We start from the raw sequence: 18,567 nt of genomic DNA, 5'->3' as shown, positions 1-18,567 counted from the left end.
TCCCTTCATTAACATACCATTTGTCTCATTTAATTATTTTTAGTGTTGATCGTCTGATAGTTTTGAAATAATTAAACCAGTCAAAGTAACACATTAACCACCTGATCAATTAAAGCAGACGTAAGATGTTATTTATCAACAAGAAAGAAAATTTCATTTCATTTCAACAATTACAAACATGCTGATGATAACGTTTAATATCGATAATTTAAAAAATATGCACATATAACATGATACATTTTTTTAAACATGTGTTAATTTTTTTTATTTTTGTGTCCCCCTTTTTTTGTCAAAATTGAATATTTTTATTACATCGCATTATCATGTCATGTTCAAAATTAAAAAATACTAAAGAGGAAAATATAAATTATTTTTAAGCAATGTATGATTTAAGACAAAATATGCAACTCTGTAATCTTTTATTAACTGACATATATGACTATACCTGGGTATATTTTTTATACCCATCTTTAGTATCTCTTCATGAACTAGCGTCTTTTTATTCGCCACAATGTAGACGACGTCGGCGAATTACGTCCGCTCGTCCCTTCGCGTAAAAAGATCCATTTTCAGGAAAGAATATACGATTCTCTCTGATATAAACGGCTTTGGAAGGTATTTTTTGCCGCGCGCGTCTTGTTGACGACTGTCGTTGCTTAGTTCCTATGTGTTGTTCGGTTCTACTCGACACAGGGTGATTCCTTTGTTCTCCTCCTCATGAAGTCTGCAAAGGAGCGCATAAGATCGCCGTTGCACAGCCGACGGTTTTATTAATGGCCACACCTCAACATGGATACCAGCTGCCATGTGAGCCGCAAGGCGATCATTAGCTATGAGCTCGGTTCGTGTAAGGACAATAATAGAGATAGCGGCTATAAATAACTGTAACGTGTCCATCTATCAATAAAGCGTCTAACTGAGGCAAGTTGCGTTTCACGAACCTGATAATTTTCATGTGAAATTATCTCGGGCTAAAACGTGGATCGATTAAGACTGGACTAATTTCATCGAATGTCATTGAACGTTTCTTCCTTTATTTAAAAAATCTATTATCGTTGTATTTGTTGAATAAACAGTGTGTTAGTTAGTAGAATCATTATCAAGAAATAATAAGAGAAACTTATCATTTCTTGATAAATTGATTAATAATTTGATTACGTTGAAAGTTTAATTGCCAAAGAAAATACGTTAATGATGACATATAATTGTACAATACATAGACACGATATTTGAGTTCTTTTCACTAATAGATACACAATGTTGTTTACAATACTTCACGTACTTGTAATTCCTTTTTGTCCTTAATAGCCATATTATATATTTTATAATTCATCCTCATCGTCAAAACTCTTTATTTTATTAATCGATATATCTCCTATCAAATAGGTCTTGAAGACAAATATAAATTTAAGTATTTAAGTTTAATCATTGATATATATCATGTATCATTTTATTACAAATAACACAATTCGCAAAGGGCTAACTAGCTGCGTCATCAGCTGTTCAGGACCAGATTATTACAAGAGCTCCTATTCGGAAATCGCCGGCCCGTCGCTCGTTATATACGGTGAGACGAAGAGACAAATCACCGAAATGCACAAGCCACCTTTAATCCCCCTCGTTAGAATACGGCGAGGCCGCGAGCGAGTTTACAAAGTTCTCTCTCAGAGAAAGAAAAAGAAAGAGAGAGAGAGAGAAAGAACATCTACGGCAAGACCAATCGCCGCTCTGGACGTCAGGGATTGATTAGTTTTTCTGTCTCGCGAGTTCTCCCTTTTCTCCCCCTCTCCCCTTGCAAAACGAGCAACGAGATGCAGCTGGTCCAGCGCGACGCGGCTCGGCGCGGCGATCATTATTCCTCGAGAGCGCGATTTGTAAACGGGTTCTATTTATGGCACTGCAAACTCTATAATCAGCCGCCGCAGGGGCGACGACTTATTTAGAATAATTAATGCAGGTACGACCTCACGAACCGGTCTGCAACCAATCGGCGCTACGAGCGCCCCACCATCCGCGCGGCAGAGGGGAAGTGATAGGCGGGATCAAACGCGCCGACGCCCAGCTTCGCGGAGGGAGAGGAAGCCCTGCATGCAACCTCGCGTGTACAATCGCCACTGTCAGGGGAAGAGGAGACTCTCCAACTCCCCTGCAACCCCTTCTGTTCTACCCGTTCGCGCTACTCCATTCAACGCTTCATTTTTTCCAAAGCGCGATATTTTCTGGAGCAACGCAGAATCCTGCGCGCGTAATCATGCGCGTGAGAAAAAACAATATTGAACAAAGCCGTTCCTCAAGCCTGTGGTTGAACTTTTTTTTTTCCTGTGACAAGCTATGATCGAATCACGTACGTGGATTCTCCGTTGGAAAGTGAGACTTCAGTGAAACTTGCTTTATTATCGATCATATTCGATACATGACATTTATTAATTAATTACGTGCTCGTGTAGGTAAAAATCTTGTGGGGTTTTATTTTCTCACTTTAAATTCTTTATAGCTTTTAATTGTGGAATGTAAGAAAATTGCAGGGAAAAAAAAAAGTGAAAATACAAATTTTAAAGTACAAGACAAGTTTGTTTAACGTTAATTCATCATTAAAAATGCTCTACGTAATTCATCGATGCTAATAAATATCTCATTGCGAAAACTATAAGAATCCTGTTTGTCTACATCGTTCGGTTCGATAAAGCGGCAGTCGTTGAACGTACAAGATCCAAATTGAGCCAATAATTCTAACAATATCACTCCAACACGCGCCCGATTACCCGCTCCTCTCGTAGCAAATCATCATGGCACAATAACAGGTCCACACGCAAGCGGGATACCCGAGCTAAATACGCGATCAATCGAAATGATCGGCGAGCGAGCATCCGACGGACGGTTGGGGTTGGCGAACGAAGCGGGGCTTCGTCGAATAAACGGATCGTCGCCTCTCATTTTCTCTCTCTCTCTCTCTCTCTCCGATCTCCCCTTTTAATCCAGTTTATAAACACACCAGGACCACACCCTCTCGCGCCGCGTCCCACCCTCGACGGGGCGCGCCGAGTACACTATTTGTACATCAGGCGACTGAGATAATGTACACCCGGTACATGCGAAGATAACCGCACCCCCCCGGGGAAGCGCGCCCCGCTGCTTATGAACCGTTCTAACACGATGGGGAACCGCAAGGCATTCCGCGCGTATTCTGATTTATCGGCGGGGTGGTGATAAACGAGGCGAGTTCATCTCAGCCCGGCACGAAAACTGTCCCGCCGATTGTTCCGCAGCCTTCGCCCTTTATGCTTTCATCCTCGGATCGCGCGAATATGTCCGAGTAGGGGCAATAATCACTACTTCGAATATGAACATGTATAATGAAATATATAAATGTATATATGAGATATAACAAATTACATCTGGTAAAATGTTATACATATTTTTTCACACAAATACTAAATATTTCTATAAAAATAGAATGGAATGAATGAGACGTTTCTTTCTACTCAAGAATGCCACCCTGTTGACTTGAAATGACATGTTTGATATTTTTGTATAATAAAAAAATATATAATATATAATTTAATTTATCAAGTAAATTTCAAGCGCAATCATGTTTGTTTTGCATCAAGTAACGATTTTTAGGTATTTATACAAGTTTTAAGTAACTATTTTTTTAAACAAAAAAGAATGCATAATTTTGAAAAATTATTTTCCTTCTTTTTATTAACTATTTTTATTAATTTAATTTTTATTAACTATTTTTATTTTATTAATTATTTTTTAACTGTATATTCTTGAAGTTCACACGAATTCATTTGCCACAAACTCGCGTGTCATAAACTTCGGTTCGTCCTACACGTACGCGATCAACAAGATGGTAGAAAATAGACGTAAGCCGTACATCCGACATACACATGAGTGCACTCACACGCAGACACGAAACAAGATGATCGCCCGGTTGCCGCACTCTCGCTTGGTTTTTGCCACGAAGAAGACGCGGTCGTCTTCTCTTCTACTTAAACCCGTATGCTCGTTACCTTCTGATGTCGAGCGTTTGTTTCACGATCCCTAGACTAGAATACTATAGCGCTTGTCTAACGTTTGACCGCTCCTGGCGGTCAAACGTTAGACAAGCGCTATAGTACAAAGATGCTGAGCTTACGAAATACAGTAATGATATCGGTGTTTTGTAATGATTTGGAGAACAGTGAAAAGTTTTCGGTAGCAAACCTCGATAAGCGGCCTAAATGATCGTTAGGACCCCTACTGTTGAAGAGGTCCGCATTGTGCAACAGATTTATGTTCGTTTGTTACTGATGTTTCCATTACATTCTCGTGTTTTTCGACTATTGTTGTACTAAAGTAAGATATTTGTTCGTCAACCTCTCTCACAGCATGTTGTCATTGTACGAGAGATATTCGTAATTATTTTAACTATATTATTTTAATCATGTATAATAAAGTTTTGAAATACTTGTATTTTTCTGTTTTATTAGAGAGAGATTTCTCTCTCTCTCTCTCTCCTTTTTTCTTTTTCTTTTAGCGTATTTTCCTGCAATACAATACGCTGTAATTTACTTACGAGATTGCAAATATGTTGTCAATGGTAGACGCATAAATTCAATTCCGCAGGACTCTGGTTCCATATATTGATTGTCTCAGCCGAGCGACGCGACCATAAATTCAATGAGGTTCTAGTATACCGCCATTAATCATGCTTTATCGTTTTATACGCCGAAGGGTAGTAATTTATAAAGGAGGTACAACATACTCTAGTCAAGCATGCGTGTTTTCAACATACTGTTTCTGCCATGAAAAAAAAGCAATGCATCTTGATTGAATCTCTAGGAAAATCTGTTTTAAACTAACAATTACGAATAATATCATAAATCTTTTAAAAGAAAAATTAACAATATTTGATTAGATCAAAATGTCATGAATAATTTATTACTTATTAATATTTCATCTTTAATACTTTAGCTTGCATAGCAATACAACAATATTCTTCTCGTATCTCCCACCATAGTTCAATATAAATTTTTATAGGATATATAATATTATATTATCTTATATATAAATCATAATATGATTATAGATAATAGTTTTTATGCAATTTTTTTAATATTGCATAACAAGTTTGTTATTTACAAGTCATGGAATGAATTAAATTAGTTTCCAACAGGATAAGAATCTGTACAGAAAGCAAAAGAGAGTTTACAAGAAAGAAAATCATTTTCTCTAGGGAACCGAAAAATTCGCCAATTAGTTTCACTTAAAAGTAGAAAGAAAAGTGGACAGATGCTGTCCATTTTTTGTCAGGTATGACAATCGTGAAAAGGTATTTATGTTTTGAAAATATAATTCGTTCCATTCTCGGATTATCATTAACCTGTAAAAGAGATCGACGCAGATCACTGATTTCACGGCAATCGATGAGTTGAGAATTTTAATTCTTTCGGAATAGTTTTCAAAATATAATTATTTGCGATTATTTCATTTCATTTAACTCATTCCTAAATTTGCATTATGTCGTAAGAAGGGATGATGATCGAAGAAACATCATTTTCTTGTTTATATATATGCATAAATTTATATTTGGATTTTTCTTCGAAAATAAATATAACGCAGAGCGATTTAAACAAGTATGTACTATAATAAATTATATTGGTCGTCAATATAACAATGTATCGCAAACATTTTTCACTTTCTCCGTCGTTGAGAAATGATTAAGTTGTTCCGAGAAAGGGTTAGCTTTCTCCGAGAAAAGGTTATATTGAAATCGGTACAGAAAAGTAAAACGAAATGATGCATGTCTTTTTGGATGCCGACAATAAATGTAGTTTCAGGGATTGTGAAAGATAAATTATCTAAATTTTTCTCTTTTTGTAATTTTTCGAAAGAGTTCTCCGAAAGAAAAGTGATCTGTATAGTTTATATATGGCCATAACATTAATGCAGAAAATAATGTTCCATTGAATTATTTGCTAACTCATGAAAAAAAATTCATTTATAATCTAGCTTTAGCTTTAGTGTATATATATCATGTACACATTGAGGAAAAAGGTTTGTACTTTCTCATTTCTCTTACTTTTCTTATTTCTCTTTAAAAATTTTAATCATTGAAATATTTTAACAAAGTTGCTTTGAAAAGTGCATTACATCAAAAATAATTTTCTATCAACATAACGAGAGCACTTATTGTAATTATTTTATTCGCATTATTATACTCCATTTTATATAGCGATTAAAATTATATTATAAGGTGAAAATGGATATTGTAATGCATATCAAAGTATGTTTAAAAGATCATTGAGATTATTTATTAGCTTATATTATAGAGGAGTACAATATTTTATTTAATTATAACAAAATTCTTTTCAAAATTCATCTTTTTTTTCTTTTATAATAAAGTAAAATTATAGATAATAGAAGTTTATTTATTAGCATTAGATTTTTTCTATTTTTTTTATTTAATAATGACTCTCTCTGCATAAAAAAGAATATATCATCTTTTATCTTGAATAAAAATAACGATATTAAACGAGTTAAAAAATTTTCAGATAATCATGGCAAATAAATATGTAACGGTCGTCATCTGGGAGAGATTTGTAGGGTTTTGTTATTCTGCTGTGTGTGTATAAGATAATCTGACTCTTTCTTTGACAGAGACATCTAAAATATATTATGTTTGACAGTTTGACAGAAAGCGATTTTTTCGATTCCTCGGGAGAGATCAATGTATAAATAAAAGTAATATGATTGGAAAGACTTATATTTTTCTAATTATTCTATTGCTAAAAATATGCAAAATATTTTTATTTTTATATCCAAAACTGGTCATAATGTATTTAACGTTTATATTGATAAGTCTTAATTTATTGAACTAATTATTTATCGTGTGTGTGATTATTCTGTTTACAATATATATATTAAAAAGTAAAAATTTATTTACTCATCTGCACAATCAAGAAAATTCATAATAATAAAATTACTCTTTCACAGATTTTATATCATATGCAAAATATATATTTAATACGTACGATTTTTTCTTTTGTTCTATGTACTAGAAATTTTTATGTAGTAATTTAATATATTTAATTTAAAAAAGATTTAGTTTGTGATGCAGCAATTTCTTTAAGAAAGAAAATTTAAGAAATTGTCATTTTCCATATATTTTTCGTATAACTTCTTATATATCTTTTCTTCTTCTTAACCAAATCTTTAAATTAAGCAGAAAAATTCAATGATTATGGAAGTCATTTCCGTCTTTCAAACTCACAGGCGTGGTAAAATGGAGAATTTTTGACCTATTTACCTAAATATCACTCAATACACTATAAAGAAAATGCTATGTCAATCTCTCTTGTGACATTGAACCTCCATCGAAGGTGTCGAAGCATAAAAGGAAGAATGCAAACATGCACCTGCTTGAAATGGCAAGCGTGTCGAAAAATGGACCCAAGCAAATAGGATTTAGCGATTAACTTCTACAAAATATACGAAATATCACGACAGTTTTATTCTTACTTGTGTTATTGAATCGCTTTTTGAATTTTCTGACACTTATGACAGACCGCAACAAATTTTTCAGCAATGTTGAAAAGAATATTTTTTTACACGCTTTTTTATACATATATTTGAATAGATTGTTCCCAATTTTTCTCAATTTTATGCATAAATATATTTTATTAATTTTTAAGTATCCGTAACATTTTATTGGTACTGATAATATTTTAGTTTACTACCACCTCTTTCACAATCGTCAAAATTTTCTCATAATATAAAAGTTCATATATGGAAATGAAATATCTTATGCATGGTAATCTTTTGTGGCAAGTGTGCACATCTTATTCGATAAACTTTATCGTTCATTTTAGTATTAATATTTTAAAATCAACCATAGGTTTTAAATTCTTATTGAGATTATACATTCCCATATATATGACAAAAATCGAATAAAAAAACAAGAATAGAAAATACTAGTTTTTTCAGGCACAAAAAATTGCTAGAGTTTGACATTATCGCTTCATACCAGACGAAGCTCCAGATTTCCATTTTCGTCGGTACTACGAGCGTGTCGAATCCGTTGGAAACGACACGCTCAAAAACGTGCTCGTAAAGCGTTTTTTGCTGTAAACATGAAATGTGTTAGCGTGCTGCGTGCGTCTTATCAGGGGGCGAGAAAAAACCGAAAAGAGCGGAACTGTCGGATAAATCGGAAGGACAGAGCGGAAAGTCCTTGTAGAAAACGAAGAAAAGAAAATTGCTGCTCTATTGTACGCGCGATACAATGAAATAAATATAAAGTTTAATTGAAATTGCGATGTCTTATAAACGAGCGTCATTGTCGGTACAATGGGGAATCAACGATTTATTCTTTTTATACAGAATGTTCAACAGGCAAAAAAGTGAAAAGATGCAAAATAGAAGCAAAAAGATGGTAATGATTGATGAATACGATAGTGAAAGGATTAAAAATAATCTTTTGCAAAATATTGCAATACTAATTTCTTGATTCCTATTTAAAAATATATAGATATGATTCGAAGTAAGAAAAAAAATTGTATGTGTGCTTTTAAAGATATTAGAAATTTTAAGCATATGATTCCTTTTTATAATGGTTATCCAAATTTTTATCATGTAAATATCTCCTGTTCTGTTTGTTCATGTTCCTAATTATGATCAGACTCTGCTTGTAATTTACGTGAACTTTATAAATTGCGCTCTGGAGCATCCGTATCGCAGAATTTTCATCCCGAATCGAAATCAGCTTCCTTTATTACGTCGACGATCAAATATTTGAGAACGTTGCCACTCAATGGCGATTTGCATGTGAATGTGACAGCCAGCGCATCGTCAGAATATTCTCAGCCTCTCGGCTCATGGTTCGCGGTTGTGAAAGGGTCAAAGAAGTCGGCAGGTATTCGCTCGAAAAATTCGTACGCATAAAAGAAATCGCTCGATCCAAGAAAAGAATCGTTCGATTGACGAAGAATCAAAAAAGTATAAAAAAAAGTCGGTTGCGGCTCGTAAATTAATGGTCATTTTGACGCTTGCAGTTAAAGAATTGATACAGTCAATGCTCGGCACACAGAAAAAAAGGACATTCTTGTTTTGAAAATATATTTAGTTTTAACATGGAAATCTTGAAATGAGATTATATTGCGTTAATTAAAGAAAAATATAATTGCTTGAATAATTGCTTATTTAAATGAAGCCATTTTATATAGTTCAATCGAGAAAAATATATTCTTATGATTTAAGATTTAATTTTCTTGAATGGAAAAGAAACAATGTTAGATAGAAAATAACATTTTTAAATCAAAGATAATTTTCTTAAAGTAGAATTAAATAATTATATATTCTTGAGATGACAATTACAATATTAAAATAAGACTATAATATTGTTAAAATTTAAAATTATTAAATTCTTCTAAGAAGATTATAAATTGTTGCGTATATGAAACAATGAACGCGTTAGTTTAAGTATATAAGTTTTGATTTGACACTTATTTTTTTCTGTGCATATTTCTTCTTTTTGATAACTATCTCCCTCAGAAATAATCAATACATCAGATCAGAGAATCGAGTTCGAGATAGGCATTAATTAACGTGAAGAAAGTCTTAAATTAATTCGGCGCAAAGTAAAATCGATGATCGGCGAAGGCGATCTTGACGTTTCAAGATCTCGTGGACATGGCGCGAGAAAGATGAGAGATATTCGGAGAGAAGGACGCTAATTCGACGACATCTGTTAAATTGACCGAGATCGATGGCCATTGACACGATTGTGCATATCGAGAGAGCCGACATATAATTGCTGGGGATGACATCTCTTCTCGATTTTTAATCAACCGGAGAAACTTTTTGTATCATTATACGCTGTTGGCGGCGCAACATCATCCGCAGCACGAGATGCACGGCGAATTGGCCGCTCGTTGAGATTTCACCCGTCATGCCACGCTTTAATATCGTTATTCCTCGGCTGCGTAGTTATAATTCGCAGGCGTGTCATCCATATATACGTTACAACTCGTCTCATGCAACGTACAATTTTACGAGAAACAACATCCGAAATATCGTTTCGCGCTGCTTCCTAGCCAATACATTTAGTTGAAAATTACCGAATATTATCCATCGATTAATATCGACGATCGTATTACGTGACAAAACGATACAAGAAAAACGACGATAAAACGTCGCCGGCCCATCGAGAAATAATTTCGTCCGATTTCTGCGGGCATTATCCACTTTCGAATGCAGACACACGGACGAGGGCTATCATTATCTATGCAACTTTGTAATTACGTCCGCGAGCGGTTTCGAGGGCGGAGGGGAAAGTCCGCGAAATTGCCGTGCCAAAATCGACGCTGAATATTCCTGCGCGGACCAAGTAGAACGAGAGCCGCTCGTTGTGATTTCACCTGTCACGCCATCGAGATATCATTTTTTTTCTCGCAACAAGGGCCACGTATAAAGAAGCGTTCTACGTACAAACTTACGTATCATCCATACGATGACGCGAAAGCGATGTCACGTTCCCACGCTCGGGGATCTTGCGACTCTTCGTGAATTCGCGATATCGGATTAATCGAGATTTTTTTTCGAGGTTTTTTAAAAATATTCTACCTTATATTATACGAGTGATTTAAATTAGTATTTATATTAGATTCATGTTATATTTTTTTAGTAATAAAACATTTTGATATATATGTAAATAATTTTTTTTTAATAATAAAATATTTTGATATATATGTAAATAATTATTAAGTATAATTATTCGGTTGTGCATTTCGCGTTGCAAATTATGGACGATGTGCTGCCATAGAACGTACAATGATGCGAAAAGTTTCTCCCTTGATTAAAACCGGAGAGAGATATCCACCGCAAAATAATAATTCGATCCCTATATGTAATATATCAATTTATAATAAAGAAAAGAAAGAGCAAGTTCTGCCTTTCAAACTGACATATAATGAGTTTTTAAAATCAATCAATGTAATTACTTTCTCTATTCAATTCAGAAAAAGATAAAAACACAGAAACAGAGACAGAGAATAGAGATAGCGACAGATAAATATGTGGAGAAATAATTTCAAACCTGAATCGTTGAAAAAAATTACAAATCCGAAGATCCTTTTTAAGCTGCAACTCAGGGATCCTCAAGTTGAGAATCCTTCGTCGACGTGTGTGGTCCGTTCTGGCGGCGAGGTGCCGACACTCGAAGCTTCTCCCTCCTCTTTAGTCGTCGTCGTCGTCTTCTTCTTCTTCTTCTCCCGCTTCTTCCTCCTCTTCTTTCTTCCTCTCTCGTCGCGTTTTTTCTCGTTTTCTCTCCCTCATTGTTAGCCTCTTTCTCTTTCCGTTCCTTTCTAGCCTCGTCGCGTTTCGCTTCACCCGGCGGTGCGAACAACGAGAGAGTCGGTCCTCTTTCTTCCTTTGGGTCTTGCCTTTTTTTTCCCCCCTCATCCCTTTACCTGGCCTCTTCGCGTGCGCGTCATTATACACCGGCGCTCGGCACGAATCTACTTTAGGAGGCCTCGCCGTGTCCTCCTCCGATTCCTCGCCGAGGACATGGTGCCCTCTCTGGCCCTCCCATTGGCTCGGCTTATTTACCGGCCCGTCTAATACCGTCCTCTTTCCTCTCGTTAGCCTCGGTTCGTTTGTACGCTCAGGTGCTCTCGCTGTTGCCTCGTATCTGGCCGCTGCGCTCCGGACTTCTCCGGCTTCTGTGGATCGCTAATCCAACGGCACAGGCCAGGCAAGAGCGTTTTCTGGATACTGAAATGGTGCCGAAGAAAATAATTAACTGTGCCCGAGCGGAGCGATTGTAGCCGGCGGTGTCTTGTGTAGATATACCTCTTGTTTCGCCTTCTTGGAACGTTCGTCGTAATCGCACGGTCGATTAACATCTCGCTTCGATTCTGATTATTATATAAGTCGTGCGAGCCTGAAAAAAGGAAGAAAAGTTGATATTAATATTTTTGAAAATTAATTTCATAGAAAGAAAAGTTAATATTAGAATATTTATTTTTAGAAATATTAGAATATTTAAAGCCGAGCAAATAAAACGTTAAGTCTATGAGATATTATGATGCTAAAATATTGTATTTAGATAAAAGATGCTGCAGATGATGAAATTAAAATATCGAATGGATATCAAATTTTTGCAAAAGATTAAAACAATAAAAATAATGGGATAAGAAAATATAACGTTCTGCAGATATATCAAAATGTTGGAATATTATACAGGGTGTCCCAGATCACCCGATACACCCCTTTTAAAATGAAAATAAATGGCTTCTATCAAAAATCGCGAACAATTTTTAAGTAAATCGGGTACGCTCTATCAAATGGTGATGTTTTCAACTTTTGATTCCGATCGGAAATACGCCATCCGGATCGGAAATTGAATTTTTTTAGGGGAACATGATACTTTTTATTACAGATTCGAATTGTACGTGAAAAAATAAGAAACTTTTGTATTAAACGTTTTTTCTGAAAGTGCCTCTGTCAATCTTAAAATTGACCTTATTATTTCATCACAGTTACTTTCAAGATAAATTTTAAGATTGACAGAGGCACTTTCAGAAAAAACGTTTGATACAAAAGTTTCTAATTTTTTCACGTACAATTCGAATCTGTAATAAAAAGTACCATGTTTCCCTAAAAAAATTCAACTTCCGATCCGGATGGCGTATTTCCGGTCGGAATCAAAAGTCGAAAATATCACCATTTGATAGAACGTACCCGATTTACTTAAAAATTGTTCGCGATTTTTGATAAAAGCCATTTATTTTCATTTTAAAAGGTGTGTACGGGTGGTCTGGGACACCCTGTATATCCAATATTTTCATCACATTAAAATTATAAACAAGCAGAATACGTTTTATTATATTACATATCCAAAAAAGTTAGAAAAATTGTAATTAAAAATTATAATGTTCTTATAAAATATATATCGTAAGACAGTATCTTCATGAAAACTTTCTTTGCATTTGCTCCATGTCTTCTTCTTTTATTTTCGCACAAGATCGACACGCGCGTTTTATAGAGAGCGCAATCTTGATACATCGCAAAGAACAAAATAAAATAAATCGAATGACCGGAATGGCAAAAAATAACAAATAATGCAAATTGGCGAGAACGTCGATACCGGGACGTGGAATCGGAGTATTCGCAATCACCAGCACGAGGCGCGGATCGAGTTAATATTTCCCGGACAGTTGCAGCGCGAGGGGGACCGATCATTGTGGAAAGGGAAAACAAATCACGGCGCGTGTCTGGCATACCAGACCCTTGGTAGGTCGCACCCTTATGTAAAGCGCCTAAGTGGCTCTCTCGTAACGCGCCAACGACGAAAATATTTGTCATCGCATCACCCCAGGATCAAATTGAATTTGTATCTTGGCTCTCAAATGTTCCCATCATATTAAAGTCATAATTAAATGTTTTATCTCTCGCGCGAAAAGTCAAAATGCGAAATGTAAGTTGGATTAATATTATCAATATTTAATATCTCTGTTTCAATTTTATTAATTTCAATGAGATATTAAGCGAAATTCAACACATAACATTCTACTATTATCTTATAAAATTCCAAAGAAAAAAAATATTTATTCTCGCCGATATATAATGCGTGCCAAGTTTTGCGAAATTCAATATAACCCTTTTTTTATTGGCCTTTTCGTTAATCGTCATCCATAAGTTCATTTCAAAATGAAAAATTCGGGGTCGTATATAACCCGGTCTGAAAGCCCGAAAAAATGGTACCTGTCAAAACGAGGTTTTTTTCGAGACTTCAGGTGGTCCCAACTTACCCCCTCGAGGAACTCAGGTGCTCCGCGGCTCATTATATACGTAATAAACGCGCGGCAGGCGGCAGTGCCCGCAGCAACAGCAATTATCCGGATTGCCGTAATGTCAGTGATTAAAAGAACCTAATGAGATACCATTAGAATAGGCGGCTGGTCTTAGCTCGCGTCTTCTTGCGCGGTTTGAAATTCCGGTAGCGACGCCGCGCCGCTTAAGACAAAATATGCGAACGAGTTCGCCCGCATAATTATAGCGGATCCGCGGCGGGGCAGGGCCGAGCGGTTATATCCAACACTGACATTGCGGAATATTTTAGAACGCGAAAGCAATGGCATCCGTATTCCCGCGGAACGAGACGAGCACGCGACTCGAATTAACTCGAATTTTCAGCTCCATTTTCCTCTCCCTTTTCTTCAGGTTCTTCGTCTTCGCGGTTCTGATATAAGGATTATAATATTATATTCATGTTTTACTTATACGTGTCGTGCAACGAAAAATTTCTTAAAATTTATTGAATAAATATTCTAAGGATGATGGCAAAAATCTTTATTTATTTTCGATATGAATAAAATCTTTTACGAAATATGTTAATTGTAAGCGAGACATAGACAATTAGAAACATGTATCAAAAAATCTTTCGTTACGATCCGAACGAACAATTTTGATGGCACATTTTGCACCTTTAATATCCACATAATAGTACGATCCCGATTCGCGGTAGTTGTCTATTTATATAAGAGGGGTTGGAAATTTGTTAGGGGGTCGCGTGACATAAGCCAGGAGACAGCTTACCGAGATAAGCCATGTCGCCGGGCCGATTATGGTTTTCACAGGGCGACCCCTTGTCGACAGCATCGCCTCAGGTTGGTAGTTTCTTAAGTACGCGTGTCACGTCGAGCGACTCACGTACGATACAGTTATATGTGATTAATATAGTGAATAGAACCATTGACGCTTCACAAACTATACACTATCTAAATAAGCTGTCAATTGAATATATCTACTTTATTTGTATCAAAAGTAAAAAAAATATGATTGTACAATTATTTTTCAATAAATCCATTTCTACTATTATATAAAAATTATTTTTCTCTAGTAAATATTCTTCTTCTCACAAGTGTTGATAATAATAATTTTGAGATAATACATATGAAACATCTGATTTTGGCATTTTGATTACTAAAAACAATTTAGATTTTAATGATGATAATATTTGGATTAATAAAATTATTTTAGTTTGTGTTTCTTTTTGTATCGTTAAAATTTAAACTAATTTAATGGCTAGCATTTTTTTAACATATTGTTACATTACATTATATATTTTGCGTTTATTTCTTTATTCTATAAAATTTAATATACTTATTTATAATATTTTGTTTCCCAATCGAGACTTATTTTCATAATTATATATATCAAATTGTATGTTATAATTATTTTTATAATTTTTATAATTATGTTACAATTATTTTTAAAATCTCTGTCAATACAAATCACGAACGCAAATTAATAGAATAATCCGTTCTGACTCATAAAACCTATTTATTTACGTACGGCTTTTCGATTTTCGACGGACATTGGAATACTATTTTTGAAATATTCTTTCTCTTGAAGCAAATAGGAAATCGTGGAAAAATCGTAAAAAATACCATGAAATTGTTATCCTTATGCGAAACACGAGTGTATTATCTCGGCTCTGACGATTGGACATGTATGTGTTTATTGACAATGCGAATAGGTGAGAAACTGCGTGTGAAGCATAAAACGCGATCGTAATAAGCACTAAGCTAGATTGTCTCAATGTGACATACATTCGTAACGCAAAGCATTGAAAATTTAATAAAGGAGTCTTTAACGGAACATTTTTTTTCGAATATCAGAGCGACTACAGAACGATTTCGCAGAATCGCAGATCCATAACAAGTATTTTGTAACTTAAAGACGAGAAATTTTAATGTATAAATGTACATAGAGCTAAGGAACGTAATAAAATATATTTAAAGTGTAGAATTTTTTTTATTCACGCCTTCGTTCGTCCGGATTAATGTTCCCGACCATCCTACGGTGGTGAGAAACAGTCGCAACGGGAAGTTTTCGCACAACCTACACGCGCACGCACGCATGCCCACGCCGTGTGTACGTGTGCAAGGCCACGGGCGCCCCTAGAATTCAATTTTCAGCTTGATTTGTCAGGCCGTCACTGCCAAGAGGAACTCTCGGAGCCTATTTCGCGCCGCAGCAGCAGCTCTCGCCGACCAAGCAGATTCTTTCGTTTCGCTTTTTACGACTAATCTCCGTAGAAACCTGGGAGAAATATAAAGAAAGAAGAAACCGCACCGTCAGGAATAAGAAAAAACGACGGGCATGTTGACTATTGCGCAATTGTACGATGCAGAATTAGAGATTGTTGCATATATCATATATAAAAATTTTTTATTGCGAACTGTGCACAATTAACCAGCCTTTCAAAATCAACAAAACTCTATATTTCAAAAATCTATATTTAGTGCGATTTTTTTAGAAAAATAAATTGCTAGTTTAATATTAAAAATAAACTGCTAATTTGTTGTTATATAAAAAATTATTTATCTTAAATTTCGCAAACTTTCTAATAATTAATCAAGCATTCCTTTCTTCTATCTTTTCCAAATAATATATGACATATCAAATTGCTTATTTTTAAATGCTTTTTATTCGTTAATTATTTGGTAATTTGTTCTATATTATATAACTTTTATAATCTTAATAAATTTTTATATCATTTGACATACTGGATCAGAGTGTATAAAGACATAATTTTGTTACGCATATTCTAAGTATATGATATATTCAAGTAAAAATACAACAAAAAAGAAAAAGAAATGTTAGCATACACATATTTTTTACGATTACAAAATAAAAAGCACCGTAAGAAAATAGAATAGTAGTGCTTTATGCACACAGATAAGAAATAATTTATCATGTGAAATGTAGTCATTTAATTCGCGTGTTGATTGGTTTCTCATAATATCCTTTTAATTACGACCGTAATCGAAAGAGGTATTCCATACTTATGGATTTCCGTTATTTCTTCGGACACTGGAATTCGCAATCGCGCGCGTAAGCATGCCATGCAAATAATATCAATTATAAATGTAATAGCGCGTATATCCGTTCGTGTATCTGCATAATGACAGATCTAATCAGTTTATTCATAGATCCGTGTAAATTCCTCATAATTATAAAGTTCGTATCAATACGTTAAGAAAATACCGCTTCCTTAATGACAGAAAAACATAAGCTTTGACAGCTAATGGATTATATATTACAATAATTTAAGTTGTAATTTTTTATTTATTTTAATAAAATATGTTTTATAAAATAAAATAATTAATACGCCTAAAAATTAGAAATGATGCATACACAGAAAAAAAAGACATTCTTGTTTTGAAAATATATTTAATTTCAACGTGAAAATCTTGAAATGAAATTATATTACGTTAATTAAAGAAAAATATAATTGCTTGAATAATTGCTTACTTGAATGAAGCCATTTTATATAGTTCAATCGAGAAAAATATATTCTTATGATTTAAGATTTAATTTTCTTGAATAGAAAAGAAACAATGTTAGATAAAAAAAAACATTTTTGAATAAAAGATTATAATTTTCTTAAAGTAGAATTAAATAATTATATATTCTTGTGGTGACAATTACAATATTAAAATAAGACTATAATATTGTTGAAATTTAAAATTATTAAATTTTTCTAAGAAGATTATAAATTGTTGCGTATATACGAAACAATGAACGCGTTAGTTTAAGTATATAAGTTTTGATTTGACACTTATTTTTTCTGTGTACACTGAGATCTGCTAAATCCGTCCAATCTTTCCAATGAACTTTCAGGTAAGACCGCAACGTCTTCTCGAGGCAGATAAGAGAGAGAGAGCGGAATTTTCTGTCATAAAGACGTGTACTCTCGGCATCGTTAATACAGTTCACCAGACGCGAGCGTCTCGATCGACCGTAAGTGCAGGTTCGCGGCAAGGGCCGGTCGTAATACGCAATTAATTCCGCCATGTTTCCTCGCCGGCGCATTTGCGCGCACTTTTCGTGACGCCGTTTCCACAGACACGGCCACGAAGATCGGACACGTTATATCGCACACTTGACTGCGGGGTTACGATCGGCGCGCGGTCGTTCTCGCTCGTTATTTCGATCGGTGCGCGGGCGAGCACACCGGCAATAATGAGAGAGGTGCGAGGGGTGGGCGGGGGAGGGTGAGGGGAAGACGGAGGGGGAGTCACGCGAGAGCGATCGCGCACACGTGAGGGCGTCCAGAAAAGCGCTCGCGGAGATGATCCGTGGGAGGAAATCGTAAAGCGATCGCGCATCGTCGCAACGCGGATTATTCGACACGGCGAAATAAAATATTTCCGCGAGATTTATTCGCGAGATAATCCTAACGCACGAACGTTTCGTCGCGATATTTATATTTATATCGCGCCCGACGTTTCCCTAAAGCCATCGATGATTTCGCAAGTCGAACGTAAATTTCACGATTCCGCGGGGGATATATAATTCGAGATTATTTTTGTATTATTTTATTTGTATATTTTGTATATTTTTGTATTATTTTATTTGTAATATTTTTGCATTATTTATGCATATATATCGTGCTATTGGCATAAATCAAATCTTTAGATTGTTCGTTTCCAATAAATTTATCTCATATATATATATATATATATATATATATATATATATATATATATATATATATATATATATGTGATA

This window comes from Camponotus vicinus, unplaced genomic scaffold (assembly GCF_025532165.1).
Source record: "Camponotus vicinus isolate PSW18456_S1 unplaced genomic scaffold, iyCamVici1.0 SCAF_11, whole genome shotgun sequence".
Taxonomy (NCBI): Eukaryota; Metazoa; Arthropoda; class Insecta; order Hymenoptera; family Formicidae; genus Camponotus; species Camponotus vicinus.
The sequence above is the reverse complement of the archived record's forward strand: the minus strand, read 5'-3'. Positions refer to the sequence as shown.